The following is a 19,769-nucleotide window of genomic DNA, read 5'->3' on the forward strand; positions in this document are numbered from 1 at the left end:
TCAGGCGGATGTTCGAAAATACCGATAATACTTATAGGGGGGCTAGGTTCAGTTTTCGCTCGATTGCAACTATTTTAGGCACAAAGTTACACTGTTATGAGTAAAAAATATTTTGTAATTTTCATTGAGATTACTCAAATATTGGCCGATATATTTGGTACAAAGTCAACCGGAGCTTCGAAAATCTTTATATTAGGTGAATGGGGGCTCAGTGAACTATTGACTCGATTCAACCCATTTTTGATGCACTGAGTTACTATCGCCAGGAAAGAATTCTTCATGAATTTCAGTTGAACATTTCATATAGTGACCGATATTTTGTTCAAAAGTCAACCATATATACTGCAGTCTCCTTATTCAGTACCTTGGCTATGGTACAGTTTTGGTTGAATAAGGAAAATGTTTGGTTCTAAGGTGGCATACTTTAAAGCAATTATTAGTGCAAAATTGTATCCCGTTATATTAATTACTTCTTAATTTGTGTACTGGCAAGTTAAAGAATCAAGTGGAATTTAAAATTATGTTATTTGGGAAGTAGACGCAGTTGTAGTCCGATTGAACCCATTATCGCATTGTAACATAAGAACATAAGAAGAAATCCACGTACTAAATTTTGGCGAAATTGGTTTCATTAAGATATCTCAAGTTACAGCTTGGACCGACGGACGGATGAAGAGGCGAACGCACCGACAGACAGTCATCTGAATTTCAACTTTTCTTGTCATCCTGATCATATATATGTACATATAAAATTTTTATATTTCGAGATCTATTTTCAAACTTTGAATATTTGTATCTGAATTCTTCAGCCCACTTTACAACTGATCAAGTTGGACAGGCAAAAGAACATTTTCACGTATTTTAATACAAATCTTTACCATTACCGCCTTCAAAATAGGCCCCGAGCCAATATATGTCAATGCCTTTTTCAATTTTCCAAAACCTTGTTAGAAGCCTCGGCCTTAAATGCCATCAGCGATTTTTTTTTCAGATGCAGCTCATTTTTAGAGCGTCATACCTAAGATTGTTGGACAATTTGAACGTTATAATCATAAATCCACTTCTCGTGGTAATGGCCTTGATGAACGAAGAGGCTTAGCCACATGGTCAAGCGTCTCGTTTGTAACCTTTATAGCCTTTTCGCACAGGAGTCAATTGATCAATTAACTGGTCTTTGCTGGATTAAAGCGCTAATTTTGAACGATTAATCATACAAATATACAATATAAATATTACCTTACTAAATTAATTCATAATCGGATTGAAATTGAGTTGAATCTGGAATGCAACTCTTTGGCTTGTTGCCCACTCTATAAATTTGGCTGTGTTTAACCCTGCCGGTTGTTGTCCAGGCTGTAAGTTTGGTTGTGTGCATTGATAAAATAGCGATCAGCTGATGAATTTTAATCATTAGAAAAAATACAAAGTAAAACACAGAGGCAATAGTAGCAGTAGATCGTAAACCGAGTAACCAGCTGTGCGAAAGACAAAAACTGTTTTCTAAAGTACTATATATTTAATCTTAATGTACTAAATTAATTTGGCTGTGCGAAAAGGCTATTTAGTCCAGTCATTATAGTAAGTTCACCTCGGAATTCGATATACCCAATTATATGTCTGTAAATACTTGTATATTGACACCCTATAAATGGGTATATCGAAGTCCGAGATTCTTACCTAATTTAAGTTTAAACGACTGGACTAATTAGTCAACGTTCTGTTCGCAAAAGATTCGGGTTTTTTGGTATGGGTCTAACATTGATACGCTTCATACCTAAAATTTTAAACAAAATCAGTTGAGACGATCCATAGAGCTGTTGAGATCCCTTGTTATTTCTTTCATGCTAACACATGAGGCAAGTTTTCGGTGACTTCAGTGCCATATTTGTATTTATAACACAAAATTTTGTAATCTTCGCATACCGTTATGTGACAGTTGTGGTGGAAAAATATGTCGTAATTATTCTGATTTGCAGAGCGGATTTCAAATTTGTTCGTCGCCTTAAACTATACTATACTCAAAATGTTGCCTACATTTTGGCGTGTAATTTACAAATAGTGAAATTTTAAATCTATGCGAAAAATCATATTTTTTCAATTCGATAGACGAATTGCCTTTTTGCATATGAATATTTTCTTTTTGTTTGGAAATGGTGGTCTCTCTGTTGAGGTTGAGAGTAATCACTGCAAATATTTGGAAAATATGTCGTCTAAGGAAGCGAACTGCTCGATGTGAGAGACATCCTTAATGACCAAAAGACAAAATTTTGGAATGCCGTCATCTATATGAAGCTGCCTCAGTATACTAAGAGTTAAATTAATCACCGTCTTTTTAATGCTGAAATTTTGTTGATTTTAAGGTCGAATATATTAAAGCCATTTTTCTTAAATAGGGATTGAATTGGTTATGTTTTACTATATTTAAGTAAGTGGGCACATTCATGAAGAAAGTGCTGAAGAACACGGTTATTAATTTAACCGAATAATACTTCGCTGTTATCGGGATTTTATCTCATTATTTGTGATATATTTATTTGTATCACGAATTAATATATTTATTTGTATGTTAGTCCACATTATGCAACAGTAGCTTGCAATCGATCGATATTTATTAACTGGCTTGACACAATTTCACCGAAAACCTCATTAATCCATGATTGGCTTTACTTCGAATGCAAGCAAATAAATCTAAACAAACAGACTTAAGCGGATTCGAATGCGCAAAGCATCAATAGAGATTTTAAGCACTTTGAATTACAAATGTGGTAAGCAACAAATTGGGGACATAATTGAGTTTTGCATTTTGCAATGCGCATTCAACTAATTATAAACGGATATATGTCGATACGGATATCGTTTTGTTGGTAAATCAGCGCAATCACAAATGGCTGGACTTAAGAGTTGATACATTTATGAGGAATATTGAACAGGATTTGCTCGAAGTGAATACAAAAGAGTCAACTTTGTGCAAAAAAGTAATATTATTTACGAAATTATATTGCTCGATAAATCAAATTAATTTTAAAAATCCATATTTGATAATGGCGACAATAGTTAATTGACTTGACTAGTTGCTTGGCTGAGCTACTCCATATAATAAAGCTCTACAGGGGCGTAGTGAGGAAGATGCTTAAGCTTGGATGCACAAATAGAACATGAGACGATTACTAGCATGGGTGCCAAGAAACTCTAGCAAACGTAAAATATATAACTTTTGATAACTCTATACTGCCAAAGCCTCACTGCCTTTGCTTTAACTTAACTTAAAGCGTGACGAATCGAACAAAGAACAGACAAAATCAAAGCGAAAGCGAACCGCGAGCGCTTAAAATATTTCCAATGAGCTAACGAAAACTCTCTTGCATTCGCTTGTATTACACTCAACTGCAACTATTTTTTATTGCTCTCAACTTTGAAACAAGAGAGCAGAGCACGCACATAGTAAGCAGCGAATTGGCGAATCGAACATGTATGTATGTACATTTTGTGAGCAACCAAGCTGGCAGCAGTTGAATTCCATTTGTAATCAACAATCAAGCGTAATCAGCGAAATCCCCTGAGCATATTTTGTTGGTGCGTATTACATTTGATTGCAATGTAGATACATACATACAAAATCGACTTTTTTACCCTGAACAGCATATATCAAGCTTGTCACGAAGTTTGTAATATGCGGAAGGAAAATTCTGAGACCCTTTAGGTTAGGTTAGGTTAGTCCGGTAGGCCAATGAGCCACGCATAGACCAGTTTTGGTACTTTGCGATACCAGATGGTGTTCTGCTACTAAGTCCATAAGAAGTAGTCATTCTTTAGGATGCCTGTGCTTGACGGAAATTTCAGCAGATTCTGTAGCCTCACTATCCATAGCTCTTCCAGTGTAACATACCGTGAGGACCCCAGCTGCTTGCAGCGTAGTCTTGCCAATGCTGGACAAGTGCACAAGGTATGCTCTATTATTTTCCTAGCGCCTTGCTCTGAATATTTTCTGCAGTCTTCTTGATCTGTCAGCCCCATTCTGCGAGCTTGTGTCGACAGTGACCAGTTAGTATTCCGATCAATTTCCTACAGTTTCTTTTATCGATTATGTTAAGCTGAAAAAGAGTTACAGCCGTTCAAAAATGAGTGAAAGTAATGTAGAAATTCGCTATATTTTGAAATTTTTGTATAAAAAAGAGAAGAATGCCACGCAACCCTCCAATGAAACTGAAGTTTACGGAGACGAAAACTGTATCCGTTCGTTTAGCACAACAATGGTTCGTCCACTTCCGTTTTGGAAATTTCGATGTGAAAGATGCACCTCGCTCTGGTTGACCTATGGTTGAAAAAGTCGATGAAATTATGGAAAACATCAACCAGGACCGTCACTTAAGCAGCCATGACATCGCTAAGGAACTTAATATTCATCATCAAATGGTTTTGTACCATTTAAAAAGACTGGCTACAAAAAGAAGTTCTATGTTTGGGTACCACATGAATTGTCTGTGAAAAATTTTATGGACTGAATTAACATCTCCGGTTCTTTGCTGAAACGAAATGAAATCGTACCATTTCTTAAGCGAATGTTAAGAGGAGACGAAAAGTGCATCAAATACGACAATAATGTGCGAAAAAGATTATGGTCCAAGCGTGGTGAAGTTCAACAAATGGTAGCAAAGCTTGGATTGACGCCTCGAAAGGTTATCCTGAGTGTTTGGTGGGATTGGAAAGAAATCATCAACTATGAGTGATTGATTCTACATTCTACTGTCAACAACTGATGAAATTGAAGCAAGCAATCGAAAAAAACGGCCAGAACTGATCAACAGAAAGGGCTTTGTCTTCCATCAGGACAACGCTAGACCACACACATCTTTGACGACTCGACAAAAACTGGAGAAGCTTGGCTGGGAAGTTTTGATGCATCCACTATATAGCCCTGACCTTGCACTATCGGACTACCATTTGTTTCGGACAATGCAGAACTCCCTTAATGGAGTAAAGTTGGCTTCAAGAGATGCCTGTGAAAATTACTTGTCGCTGATTTTTTTTTCGCCGAGAAACCAGAAAAGTTTTACACTGATGGAATAACGTCTCTAGCGAAAAAATTGCAAAAAGTGATCAAGCAAAATGGTACACATTTGGTTCATTAAAGTTGATTATGAGTATAAAAAAAATTAGTTGAAATTTGTTTAGGAATACGAAAAGACTTTTTCGACTACCCTATATATGAGCTAGCTTGATGAGCTGAGCGCCTCAGTTTTTAAGAGATCGTTATGTTGTTTTGCACACGTACTTTTCTACCTAAAACGTTGCCCCTTTCTCGAAATCGCTGGTATCGGATTACTCTAACATATTGCTGTTATACAAACTGGACGTTAGGAATAAAAGCTGGTATGAAAAGCTTCTCCATTTGACGAGATATTTTCACGAAATTTGACACGAGTTATTGTCTAAAATAAAGGTGCAATTTACGAAGAAATTGTTCAGATTGGATTACTATTGCATATAGCTACCATACGAACTGAACGATCGGCATCAAGTTCTTGTATGGAAAACTTTCTTATTTGACTAGATATCTAGATGAAACTTGGCACAGATTATTGTAAAAAGCAACATTACAATCTCTCAAACATATTGCTTAGATCGGATCACTATAGCTATTAGCTGTCATATAAACTGACATTTGAAAATCAAGAAAATAATATTTTATACCTTTCATGCTATAAGAAATATAACTGTGAAGGGTATTATAGCTTCGGTGCATAGGAAGTTAATGCTTTTTCTTTCATAAATAAATAAATAAATATATGTGTTATATGGGTGTATTGCGTGCCTTTGTATTTGTTTGCTCATTCAGTCATTTGTTCACTTGTATTAGCTGGTCCCATTGGCATTGTTATTGTTGCGCTGGCAGTCAATTAATTGCTTTGTTTGTTTGCTATTTGCTTATTAAATAGTACACCGCATAATGCATTTACACATATGTAAGTGTTAGTGTGTGTGTGTGTGTGACACTGAGCGGAAATTACAATTAAAATTTACCACTTTTGTTAATGGTCAATCGAGCGAGTGCTCGATAATGCGCATAAATAATTCATTTAGATAATTGCCTAAATGCATTATAAACTTCAGAAACCGTTAAATCATAGTTTATACATAATCATATATTTATATATGTATATACATATATATGTGTGTACAAAATAATAGCAGCGTGCAAGCATATTTTTGAAGTGAAAATTTTCCAAAACGCATTTCTGCATTCACCGCCAGCTTCAACTGGCATATCTCGAAATAAAACAAAAATTTATTGTATATAAGTATGTGTGTACAGGCTCCTGGGTAAATTTGTATTTTTCCCACAAGCATTTTAGTTGTTGTTTACATATTTAGTGGTGAATTGCAAGTGATTACATTAGTCACACACTCGTGCAAGTGATTTATTTGCAATTGCAATCGGGCATTTGCATGCGGTTTTTCGTGCGGGAGTTTGTGTGTGTGTGTGGTGAGTGCGTCGGACGTGAATTCAGCTTGACAATTTACCAAAAATCTCTTTGACTTATTTTACAACAAATGTGGTTTTGTTGTGGTTTTGTTACTACAATTTTCATGCGATTTCAATTTGCAGTTAATCAACGCCAATAAATTAAGAAATATGTAATTGTTTTTTGATTTTTGAAAAGCTTTGTAGAGGAAATGGCCGAATTTGGTGGACTAGTCCAAAACTAGTTAAGTGTAGGCAATAACTATACCAATTTATAGTTATGGTGGGGGAGAGTAAGATTCGTCTTGGTACCACGAGAGGCTGTCCGGAGGGTGGAGTTCTAGCCGCGATTTTAAGGAGCCTGCTAGTAGATGAGTTGCTCACGAACAATGGGACAATGGGATTCGGTGCCGATGACATTGTGATAATGGCCCGAAGTTAATTTGAAAATACTCTCCGCGACATGCTCTAAAGGGGCTTAAGCCTAGCAAACGGATGGTACAATACAGTAGGGTTAAATATCAAACCGACAAAAACAACTGTCGTCCCTTTTACAAAGCAAATATCTCTTCCGGGCTTGAGGCTCCTAACACTTAGTGGCAGGGAGTTGGAAGTGTCTAAATAAGTCAAATATCTATGTCATACATTAGACTCAATCTTACGGTGGAATAGCCATTTGGAAATAACACCATCCAGAGCCATCAAGGCACTCATGATATGCAAAAGCCTAGCCGGTAGATTCTGGGGCTGAAAGTCAGTTATCATCTGGTGGCTGTATACATGATCGTTGGGCCTATTATCACTTATGGAGTGGTTGCTTGGCCATCGTAGGCAACACAGTCTTCAGTAGACCATCAACTATCGAAGCTTCAAAGGCTCGTCTGTGTCTGCTCTTCTTGTGCCCTGCGCACTTGCCCATCCGCAGCACTTGAAGTCATGCTGGAGCTCACACCGCTGCATCTAGCAATCGAGCAGGCAGCGAAACATACCAAGCTACTCATGGCAACAGACGGTTTTGGCAAAAGAAAGATAATGTCGTCTCAACGAATACAGGCCTTAAGGGCAGACACCTCACTGTCCCTTCTTCCAAAAGACGGCGTTACGAAGATGGTAAACTTCAAGTTTAAAGTTACTGCCGGCAGCACGTTCGACACTATCATGGCATTAGAGCTGGCTTTGCGGAACTGCATACCAAACTATCCATACCAATGGAATGTATTCCGAGCATCATTCAAGCAGATTGTCTCTTGCGTAAACTGTCGGTTTTACGACATGACACAGGCAACTCCGGAAGAGCTGATTCTAAATTGCCTAGCACTTTTTAAAGAGCAGGCTCAAGGCACTTGGATCCATTCACGTGAACGGGAATCATATCATACCTACCGCGCTCAGCAAGTTCCTGGAATTATGCAGAGTGCTGGACCTTTGTGACTGATTCTTCAACATAAGCGGAAAAAATTAAGGTAATCTCCTTCATCTGCATTAAACAAAGAATGACTCAAGGCCGTTTGATAGACCTTTTCGCTGATCTTCCTTGCCAAGAATGCAGTTCCTTTATACTGTCCCGGATTATTTAGTTTCTTGCAGTTCCATTAAACTGCCCTAGATTTTAGAGTTCCTTCAAGGTTTGCTGGAAGATATGGCTTCTAGAGGAACCTTCAGGTCTTGGAACACTAGCAACACAGGGCATACCACAAACACACCAAAAAAGCTTTTACTTTTTGTTAAGAGAGCACAAAAAACAATTTGGAGATTATCATAGGGCATTTACCTTTAACAACCCACCTGCAGAAACTTGGTAAAGTAGAGGCAGCAAAATGCAGATTATGTGGGAAGGATGACGTGACTCTACATCGATAGTTTTGTGAATGCCAAGCCAACTGCATATTTTGCACGGCTCGCAGAGATTTCTATATGAACAGCAGCTGATCTCAGGACTATGCAACGAATCGCCAGTATTACTCTCTCTCTCTCTCTCTACATTGAAATTTGTCCACGTAATACTTATGCAAACTACGTCTTCGCACAATATTCCTGCTATTACAAAATTCAGTAAGCACTTCGTTTATAAAATCATTGTGCTGAGAACTTTCAAACTTTCAAATTTCAAAAAACTTGTATCATGTTTTTCTCTGTCTTCATCTCTTTCCGAACTAATGAGTTATGGCTTGTTCGAACATTAATTTCGTCCCCGGATAAGTTTTCTAAAAAATGGCTTTACAAAAAGTACCCGGAAAGTGTAAATGAAACTCAATATATTTAATTATTCATCAACATTTTTTTTGTCGTCTTCAAAGTAATCCTCACCAGATATAATACACTTATGCCAACGATTTTTCAGATCCTCAAAACACTATTCATAAGCACTTTTTGGGACGGTCTTCAGCTTTTTTGCAAATTTTGTTTTTCTCTTCGATCGATTAAAAAGGGGTCTCACGCAGCGGTTACTTCTGTTTGGAGAACAAGAAAAATCACAAGGATTAAAATCTGGTGAATACGTTGGTTTGTTAAATATAATATAATTTAAATGCGGTCACAATCGTGACTTGATGCGATAGTGCATTATCATCGTGTAATATTCATGAATTGTTCTTCCACAATTCCGGCCGTTTTCGAAGGATGCTCTGACGCAAACGGTTCAATACTTCCAAATAGAACTTCTTATTGACCGCACTATTGATTGCACCAAACCACGAATATCGAAAAAGATTAGCATCACCTTGATTTTTGACCGACTTTGGCGTGTTTTTTGTGGTTTCGGCTCATTTTTTCGCTCCATTCCCATGATTGTTGATTTGTTTGTATGTTAAACTCATAAACACATGTTTCATCGGCAGTTATAATGCTCTTCATGCACCAAATCTTTCACTTTTTTAATATTTTCATCACTTGAAGAGATCGAAGGTCATCCAGAATGAGGCATCAATGAGCTCTCGACCATCTATGAAAGTTTGTGGTACAAACTAGACTTGTGTTTTTAATAAAACTGGAAACTACTAAATCCATGCACTATGTTTATGTGTACTTGTAAGTAAAGGTTAAGGAAATTATCTCTCTCGATCTCTGTAAAATATAATTTGTTCTTCGAGGATAGTAAGCGAAAGCGAGTCGTTCATGCATTTTGTATGGCTTATGGGGTTATTTTTCGCAAGACTTGGGTAGCATTCTTCTGTGCTGGACCACGTTCTTACCAACTGATTCAAGTGCAAGAGATGTAAGCGAATAACTCAAGATTTATTTTAGAAGTTCGCGATTTAATGCCATGCAAATAATCTGGTTGCCTCTTTTTATGTTCCAGAGTTGATTCAGTGTTGCAGTTACCTTTTCTAAATTTATAGGTAGACGCCCAAACATCATATAACAGACCAAACAATTTCGACGATCGCCTTTAAACAAAGATGTCGGATTATTATGTATTAAATCTTGAGCATCGCCATGCATCAAACGAAAATAAAGCTGAAAAATACGAATATTGAATAAATCAAGAGTTTTAAGTGACTTTATAATTGCAATTGAATTGCTTCAAAAGATTACGTGATGAAGCCTCTGACAACGATTACTTATATTTTATTTGATGGACAGAACTCGGTAGTCTTAAGCCGCCTAGAATTTCATTTTATAGTAATTAGAGTCATCGATGAAGAACACATTTTCATAGACTTACTGTAATCACAATAAATTGATACTGCTTAAATATATACTTCTATATACAAATATATCTCTACTTCGGTTGTATGCCAAAAGTATGCATATCTACACACGCACTCACATAGCTAAGTATCTAACCATAAATTTCAATATTTCCACTACATTCTCCGACACAAAAGAATACTCTACTAGAAATACTCATTGAAATGTTGCTGTCGACAAAATGTTTTGTTTTGTTGTTATTCTTACTGGAAATGTTAACGTCAGCGTTTGCGTCAGCGTCTGCGTCAACGTCAACGTGAACGTGAACGTGAACGTCGGCTTTAGCGTGACTACATAGACGCAATGTCTGCTTCAAGGTGTAATGGTGTTGCTAAAGTCAAAATCGATTGGTTTAGTGTCAGCTTTGTGTATAAATCGATTGCGGTGAAGAAACATTTACCCTGACATTACAAGTGTACACGCGCACTTATATGCATACCTACTGACACACACACATACAGCTTTATATATAAAATTTTGTATTTGCATTTGTTGTGGGTGGCAAGAACGCGTGGATGTGGTGGAAATGTACATAGATGAGTATTTATGACAGAATATGGAGACTTACATTAATATATGTATTTTTTTTCTAGTGGTGTAAGAGCACAGGGTGTTTCAAAGTTTCGATTTTTATTCATTTATAGTAAAAATTATTTTTGATTGATTAGAACTGAATAGAGCAGTTATGGCTTGATTTAGCGATGTTCTTTGTTAATAACTAGTGGAAGGGAAGCAGTCTTTCCAGCAGGCCTGCCAGTCAACTTCAAGCCTTAATACATAGTTATTCGACATGCATAGAGGCTCCGTCGTGTATTTAACTTTATGGCTTATGTAACTCGTATCCTGTATGTGAGTCTTTGTCATCTCTCTCCTGTCAATATTGATCAGAAAGCAACTCTCCTTTGGAGAAATGTAATTTTTTCATTTCGATAAATAGCAAAGTGGGTAATTGGATCGTTTCGATAAGTGGGGAAAATGTGGAAGGGAAAAAGGGTCTTTCTTACTATTAGTATTAATACTAATTAGAAGGCTTTGAATGGCTTATAGCATAGTATAACGGTAGTTAAGAAACAAGGTTTGAATATGTAAAGTCAGGAGGCCTTTCATGGCTCGAAGTGGGTACAGATAATGACAAGAAAGTTAAACATAGATTAGGTTAGGTTAATCTAATAGGCCAATAAGCCCTGAATAGACCTGTTTTGGTTATTTTCGATACCAGACGGAATTCAGGTGCTAGATCCAAGAGGAGTAGTCGTCGTTTAGGATGTCGGCGCTCACTGTCGATACCGCTTCCAGTGTATCATAGCTATTAAAAATTTTTGGAAAAGTTCAGTCTATGTATCATCGCATCGCAATTCCAGAGTGTTCATACCCACAGACTTTCTGCACCTTTTAAACCCCGAGACTTGAGCTATATGTACTACAGGTATTACTATATATCAAAAATATATCAGACACATAGTACAGCCTACAACTTCATTTCATGTCTGCCACTGGCAACCATACACACACATACAGTTGTCACTGCCAACCTTTGTTATATAGAATTGTGTGGAAGCCTGCAGCGCAATGTGAATCGGTAGGCGATATCAATTTTGTCATTGTGTTGTGCTTTGCTTTTCTAGGAATTTACCTTTGTCATGTTTAACGGTACGCCTACCACGTGATATGTACGAGTATGTGTATAGTTTCGGCGTAAAATTTATGCACTCAGAGTCACTTGTACAGATCGACTTCCTTAAATCACGCCAAGCGGAAGAATTTTGCTGGCTCAATTCGTGAAGGTGAACAGATGAAGACTTATTTGCTTTGATGTTATTTGGTGACATTGAAGAGGATATTTTAAGGTGGAAAGAATTTTGGGTATTATTTACGGTAATTATGAAATATGCTTTAAAAATAACTATGGCTTGGCTAAGAGGTGGTAAGGGCGTGGTAAAGAAGATAGCAGTTAAGTATTTATAGCATAAAGTGCTGGAATTGTAGAGAGTTTACGTTGTATAAATAGTAATATTTTATTTTGGAAAAAAAGCTGCGAGTTTTCTGAAATGACTGTCATGGTAATACTATGTTGCCTCACCAACCGTTACACCAATAAAGATTGACATGTCAAGTTATATTTCAAGATATATATTCCGAGCGGCGTAACTAAAAACTCCACAGTAGCAGTTCAGTGGTACTCATTTTGCTATATTATGGCTGCTTTTCCATAACAATATTGCCATATTTAATTTATTTATAATTGTGCTTTAAAAATTCTTCAGCAGTTTTTTTTAAGTATTTAAGCATAGTGCCCATATTATGATAATTAAAATTATCATTACAAATGAATACAAATTTTAAGTAGGTGGCCACCCTTCTCATAAATATTGGCTTATTATTATTAAAATATTATCGTTATTAAATATATATTTCACTCCTCAATTATGAAGCGCTTATTAAAATTTTCAATTATTTTGTTGAATTAAATTTTTTTCTAATAGATGGCAACCTTACTCAAAAATAATTTCACCTTTTTGTTTTCCTTAATTTATTGAGTTAATTAATAGAGCATCTTACTGTCAATTGTTTGACTTTGAATTTGTAAATAGTTGAACAAATTGTAGTTTGGTAAACATTTTAAACAGGTGGTAACGTTTTTTGCACTTTTTCATAACTATGTATATTTAGTTCTTAGGCTTCTAACTCGTTATGAGCTGCATCCACTTATTTGAAATTTTAATTTATTCAAACTTTTATTTTCAAATAGGTGGCAACTCACTTTAAAATTTTTTCAGCTGTTAGTCTTTCGAACTTTATTTCGTTGTCGGCATTTTAGTGTTACTTTTTTGGCGAATTTCTTCACTTAACATTTTTAAATATAAATATTATTATTTAAATAACTGGCAAGACTGCTGAAAAATTTTAAAAAGGTTGGAACCCAATCACTTTTTCATAAATATTTTCAGTTCTAAGCTCTTTAAATCTTTTTAAGCTTCATTCGCTAATTGGAATTTTAATTTATTTATATTTTTATTTTCAAATAGGTGGCAACTCACTTTAAATTTTTTTCAGCTGTTAGTCTTTCGAACTTTATTTCGTTGTCGGCATTGTAATTTTACTTTATTTTACTGAATTTCTGGACTTACCATTTTTAAATAATTGGCAACACTGCTAAAAATAATATTAAAAAAAATTGTTTGATAACAATTTGTAAAATTTTACATATTTCTTTAATTTAATTCAATACAAAATTTAATAAGTATCATATTTTTATTTTCAAATAGCTGGCAACTCTCTCTAAAACTCTCTTTAAATTTTTTTCAGCTATTAATATTTCTAACTTTAATTCGATGTCGGTATTTTGGTGTTACTTTTGTATCGAATTTCTTGACTTAGCATTTTTAAATAACTGGCAACACTGCTCAAAATTAATATCCTAATATTTCCCAAAATTGTTTAGTTTGATAACTAATTTGAAAAATTGTAGTACTTCCTCAATTTAATTGTGTAAAAAATTAAACAGGTGGCAACATTGCCATAAACTCTCCTAAATCACGTTTGCTTCCACTCTAACAACTCAGTGTCTGCTTATCCTATAAGAATTATTATGAAATTTTTATAACCGGATGGTAGCCTGCTTTTTTGTTAGTACTTTAAGTAGCCACACAAATACATACATACATACATATACACATGTGTGAGTGGCAAAATCTCTAGAATCTCAATTTTTGTTGTTGTGGTATTCATTTTTATATATTTTTAAAAAAAGTGCAGCTTGACCTCATTTCCCTCCAAGCGTTTAAGCCATTTTCGCACATTTACTAGTTGATGGTTGCCACCAAAAATTTTTAACTATAACTCTTAACCTTAAGGACAGTGTGGTGAGCAAAAACTACCGTTATAAACTAAGCATTTAAGCTCAAAATTTTTTTGAGTCTATAAGCCGCGCTGAAACTAATAATTTAGGTGCAGATGGATTGTCAAAAGTGACACATATGAAGTGGTCACACATATTCAGATACGGCGACCATTTAGTAGAAAAAAATTGATAGAACCTCTGGGGCAACAGCAAAATTGGTACGAACACTAAAGATAAACCCAAACAGAACAAAAAAGTTCTAAAAAATACAAAACACGCTTGGCTATTGTTTGAGATGGGATAACCACTACAACCGAAGGCATTAATCAGGTCAACAGTGTGTGCACAAGAATGTCACTACAAACTCACTAACCCATATATAACAGTTATATGGCGAAAAGAGCAAAAGCGGGAAAACATAAAATGGCAAGCCATGAAATTCTCTGGAAAAATGGATGAGTAAATGTATATATTTTTATATGTATGTATGTTTGTATGTGTATGTTGGGTGATGAAGCGTGCTTGTGTACCAAAATGACACAGGCACACCACCTCAACGGCTAGGAAAACAAACTATGCACAACAACAATAAATAGTGGAACCTATTGTGGTTTTTCTTGCTTTGCCTCACACAATGGCGCAAATTAGCTCTAAGGGTGAATGGGAAAATGTATAGGTGAAAATGGAAAAGCGCAACAGTGTGAGCGCAAATGAGCTTCTATGCTGAAGTTGCACGTGTAACGGTTTTGCAAAACACTAATTTCTATTTGCACACAAAGTAAATAGTATTTAACGCCTTCGCTCACTCGCAATGATCACATTCCACAGCGAGTATTGTCTATTGTATGAGCGTGAGTTGCGATATATGATGCACACAAAGAAATAAGTAAACATAAATACCGATAATAGTATGTACATGACAGCACCTGTAAATATAAGTATGTATGCGGAACTAAATAAATGAATGAATGAGTGCACATAACCACAAAATGCCATCAACATTTGCTTTGCACGAACATTTAGCTAAAGGGTGCTGTGCTTACATACAAACAAAGCACATATTTACACATACGCTGTGCGTATGTGTACCCACACGTGGCAAATACAAACAAACAATGGTTTCTTTTTCAAAGTTTTGCGCTGCCGCAGCGTTGGCAGCCGCAAGGTTAAAGGGTTTTTATGTATAAATGTGTAATGTGTGTGTGTGTGTGTGTCTAAAACATTGCATGCATAACACAGTTCCTGTATACATATATACCTTGATACATACATATATTTATGCACATGTGTGTAGCCCTGCACTCATGTACGCCCATTAGACTAACCTCTGGAAAAATTGTTACGTATACGCACTGTCCGCACGGCTTACTCATAATATTTTCATAATGCATTTGGTTGATTGCTTTTGCCAAGGGAACTGAAATGAGTAAAATGAATTACGTAACGTTGTGTGTGTGTCAGGTAAAATAAATGTGTTTAAAAAAAACTTGCTCAATGAGTCTTATGCATTAACGCGGAAGCAAGATTTTTTGAGCTGATATTTTAACATTGAAGGGCAATTGGTTTACTGAATATTTGCGGAGATTTGTGGTTTGGCTGTGCTTTGGAATAGGCTATTCAGTTGTTATTTTTATCGATTGATATTATTATCGATAATTTTTCATTTCGATTATTTTTGTTATCGATTATTTTTTTATTGTCGATCGCACCTAGTTGTGCCAGAACTTGATTTTTTCATTTCAGGAAGGCTAAAATTAGTTAAGAAGAATTATTTTTATCGATTGTATCTATTAGCGATTATTTTTAACTTTGTTTATTATTATCATCGATTTTTGGCTTTAATTTGCGCTTAGTTGTACGCGCCCAGATGCGCCAGGGCTTGATTTTTTCACTTCAGGGCAGCTGAAAGTAGTTACGAAGTTTGGGCTGACGCTTAGCGAAGATTTCCCCTAAGTCTTCAAAGCTTAAATAAATAATTTCATCCAACAAAATATTGTTTCGATTTTCAGAATCCCATAGTATGAAAAGAAATATTTCAAAGAAATCTTCACAATCAAATCATTAACAAATTTTTTTGCAATTTTGCCTTGTACAACTGAACATTTAATTTAACTCATTACTTATACAACCCGTACTACCGACTTTTTGAAAAAGTTACTCATAGGTGCTTGTCCATATTAATTGTGATATTTGAATAGTGATCTTTATTGGTGATTGACGTGTGAAGAGTGATTGTCGTGTCACGTCAGTATTTATTCGAAATAAATCGAGTTTTTCGAAACAAATATGTTAAAGAAATGTTTTACTTCATTACAAACTTAATTTTTATAAAATGCAAAAAAAAAAACTGCATAAAATTTCCTATGACTTTTAAGAAAAATATTCAAAGAAAGCATTGGATAAAAAATACTAACAACCTTTGGAAAAATTCTCTAGATCTTTTAAAGTGCTAACAATTTTATATAAACATAAATAAATAATACAATTGTAATAAAAATCATTTTTATGTTATTTATTTTCAATACTTGGTTCCGTGGTATCGCGAATTTGCATACAGAATGTCAATATTGAACGTTAACGCGCGTTTCGGATTTCAAAATATTTAAATTATTTGAGGGCGTGTAGCAGTCCCCTATCAGTTACTCGTACGATAATTATTTAGAATTGCTTATACGACCTGTACAACGTGCTTATTAAAAAAGTTACTCATGCGACACCGTGTACTCATATGTTCTAACTCACTAAAGTTACTTATACGACATGTGCAACTCATGTTAAATTTATTGTAAAAAGAAAAATGCAGTTTAAGTTAATTATTATTTATTTTATTCAAATTACTAATATTAGAATGTCATTCTGAAATTTCATGTGAAAAAGGAAATATATTTAAGATCACATTTTGTTTACTTTTCAGGTATTACAGTAATTCTGTGTGCTTAAAACGTTCGTTTCCATTGGTCGAGGTAAGTAGTGGCGAATGATTTTAATTTTTATATATTTTTGTATAAATAATTATAATTACAGAAAATTGTAATATTCTTTTATAGGAATTCTTTATATGCACTCTGCGGCGTGGACAAACATTTAAGAGTTGCTGGGGCCCTAATATGCATGTGCAAGATTTTCTCTAGCGTTTTCAGCAGAAAGGAAATTAAGCTTATAGGCCTAAACTCTTTGAATAGGTTTGGTTGTTTTTATCTGCGTTCGGTATGAAAACTGCGCTAGCCTCTCTCCATGAGGGTCGCACATAGTTGAACTTCATGCATTCCTTAAAAATTGCCTTCAGTCATGTTACGGATAACGTCCGATGTGTTTAACATGGGTACATGCTGACGACAGCCTTACTCCACTGCGCTAAAAGGCACAGCGGAACAAATCAATGCGTTGATCAGCGCCCTGAGAATGCAAAGCATTTTCAGTACCAATTGGCAGTGTGGAATGGACACACTAACCACCTTGGTAGGGTTCGAGGCCCATCTAAAACCTCTGCCGTGCTTTGGGTCCGGCACCCGGTTGCAATGCAACTCCACATTCAACTGACAATGTCAGTTCTTTCCGCGATTTGAGTTTAACCACAACCACCACGATACTCCCCGAGGGGCCAGTCCGCATGAGCAGGTTGGAGGGAACTCCAAGCGCTCCTGCTCCCCGTGGTACCAGAATTAAGTCTCCGGTCAGACCTCGTAGCCGAAACTACTACCAGTTGAGCTTCCATACGGCTCTGGACTGGTAGCCAGGGGTTGGACCCCATACACACATCACTTACACACACCAATCATACAGAAACTAACCCTAACTTCCAACTAACCGCCTTCGCTGCTTAAATAGTTCACGCGCAAACGACCCTAACTGTTCGGTACTCCGACTAGTGGAGATCACACCACTAACATCTAATTGTCCATCAGTCCAGCTAGTCCCCATACCACCCAAATCCCTAATGTCCGAGTACATCGGGCACTCCGCAATCAAATGTGACCAATTTTACGACCCCGCCCCACAAAAACACCCCGACGTATCCCAAAGGTGCCTCTGATGCAAAAATGCATTCAGAGGCCCATGCCCCGTAAGCAGGAAACCCAGACTCAGACAGAATCTGAAATCTGGGTTATCCTCAACGAACCCCATGTCCCGAATGTACTCGTACACCACTCTGCCGTTAGGACTATTGTCCCAACGTTCTTGCCACCTACACCTGACCCTATCATCTAGGAGCCTCTTGCTCCCTAGATATCCCTCCCTCTCCACATCATCGTCGGAAATCCAGTCATTCCGCAGCAATGACACACTCGAGCCCCTTCTTAACCTGAATGCAACAGCAAGCTGTATGACAATCAGGTCAAGAGGGGGTGCACCTAACAAGACTTGCATCGCATCCGTAGAGTCGGTGCGACATACAGAACAAACATGCAAGCATCATGCAACGCTAAATTGAGAGGAATTTTTGAGACCCCCAGACAGTGGCTCCGTAAGTGGCACGCCACAAACAAAAAAATTTACCGCATTACTCTCTTCTTAGCCTTACAGCGTGGAAAGTGCGCATTGACTTGGTCTTCCAATGAGTCCTTGCAGTTATTCGTCCCCTCTCCGCTACTTTTGCGAATTAGACCCGCCAAGGCGCGGCTTTCGGATAATATTTTCCTAAATTTCCCATCTCTTGAGTCTTTTCAAAGCCACTACAAAAATTCTGCCATGTTTCTCACTGTGTCCTGCGCACCAACTTCTTGTAGTCCCTCAAAAGATCTTCACATTCGTTCCAACAGTTCTCGCTTTCTGCTAGCTTGGCCTAGTTGAAACATTTCCGTACTTTGCATCTGCAAAACCCAAGCTCCTTATTCCACCAAGGAAGCTTCGTTTTGTGCTTAAGTCGCAGCGTAGGACATGTGTAGTGAAGAGCTGTATTTATGGCGGTCGTAAATACAGTCACGCGCTTTTCAAGTTCTTAATGTGAGTTATACATGCAAGGTCTAAGTTTCTTGCCTAATAGTTTCTGCCAGCAGATAACTCAGTTTTTATTCCTGGAATTTCTCTTAACCTCGTTTATGACCTTTGCAGTAAAGGAGAAGTAGATGTACGTATGGTCAGGGAACTAAGCAGTGCTTAACTCTCTTCAGTTTTCTATCAATGTATCTCTACTTGTGTATAGAGTTATGTTTAGAATGTTTCTGAAAGTGGGTCCTATGTAGGAAGGTTCCTCACGTCGAATAGCCAACACTAGACTACTTTTTAAAATATAATTGAGTAAGGACTCACTTCGCTGATTGATGTCGGTCGTATGATGGGCATTACTATCAGCGCCCACCACCAACGCCTGTTTCCTTCTGTTAGATGTAGCCGGCAGCCTTTGGAGCTCTGCCTTTGGCGCCGTGTATAGCAGAATGCAAGGTGTAAAGACACATCCTTGGCACCCTTCACTGCCACAACGGTCAGGTAATTTTTGGAAAAACTAAATTCAATATGGGAATATAGACCTTTCTTCACATATATCGCTGTTGTTATCTCGGGGTTGTTGTCTATTTTTGTGACTTTGGCCCAGCTTTCACGTTACCCGATGCAATTCATATTGCAATTCATGGTAGCTACCCTTATCTAAGTTGAGAAAAAGCTCAGCAGAGGCGATCTTACTTTTGTGGTGGTTCACTTGGAGTACCCTCAACTTTAGGTTTTGGACCAACAAAATGCTGACTGGGTTCTTTCTCGACCTCCACGACAAGTTAAGTCGTCATGATCTTTTCTATACCTCTTTACCCTTCTCCAATGTGTTTTCGTTGCCGTTCG

General features: G+C 36.7%; 1 protein-coding gene across 1 annotated transcript in view; it reads left to right on the forward strand.

The window, feature by feature from the left end:
* LOC120774125 overlaps positions 1-19,769 on the forward strand; it is a 231,230-nt gene that overhangs the window by 92,613 nt on the left and 118,848 nt on the right. The window contains exon 3 of the mRNA XM_040103496.1: positions 16,909-16,957. The gene's annotated coding sequence lies outside the window, so the exon portion shown is untranslated. The remainder of the gene's footprint in view (positions 1-16,908; positions 16,958-19,769) is intronic.

This window comes from Bactrocera tryoni, chromosome 4 (genome assembly GCF_016617805.1).
Source record: "Bactrocera tryoni isolate S06 chromosome 4, CSIRO_BtryS06_freeze2, whole genome shotgun sequence".
NCBI classification, from domain to species: domain Eukaryota; kingdom Metazoa; phylum Arthropoda; class Insecta; order Diptera; family Tephritidae; genus Bactrocera; species Bactrocera tryoni.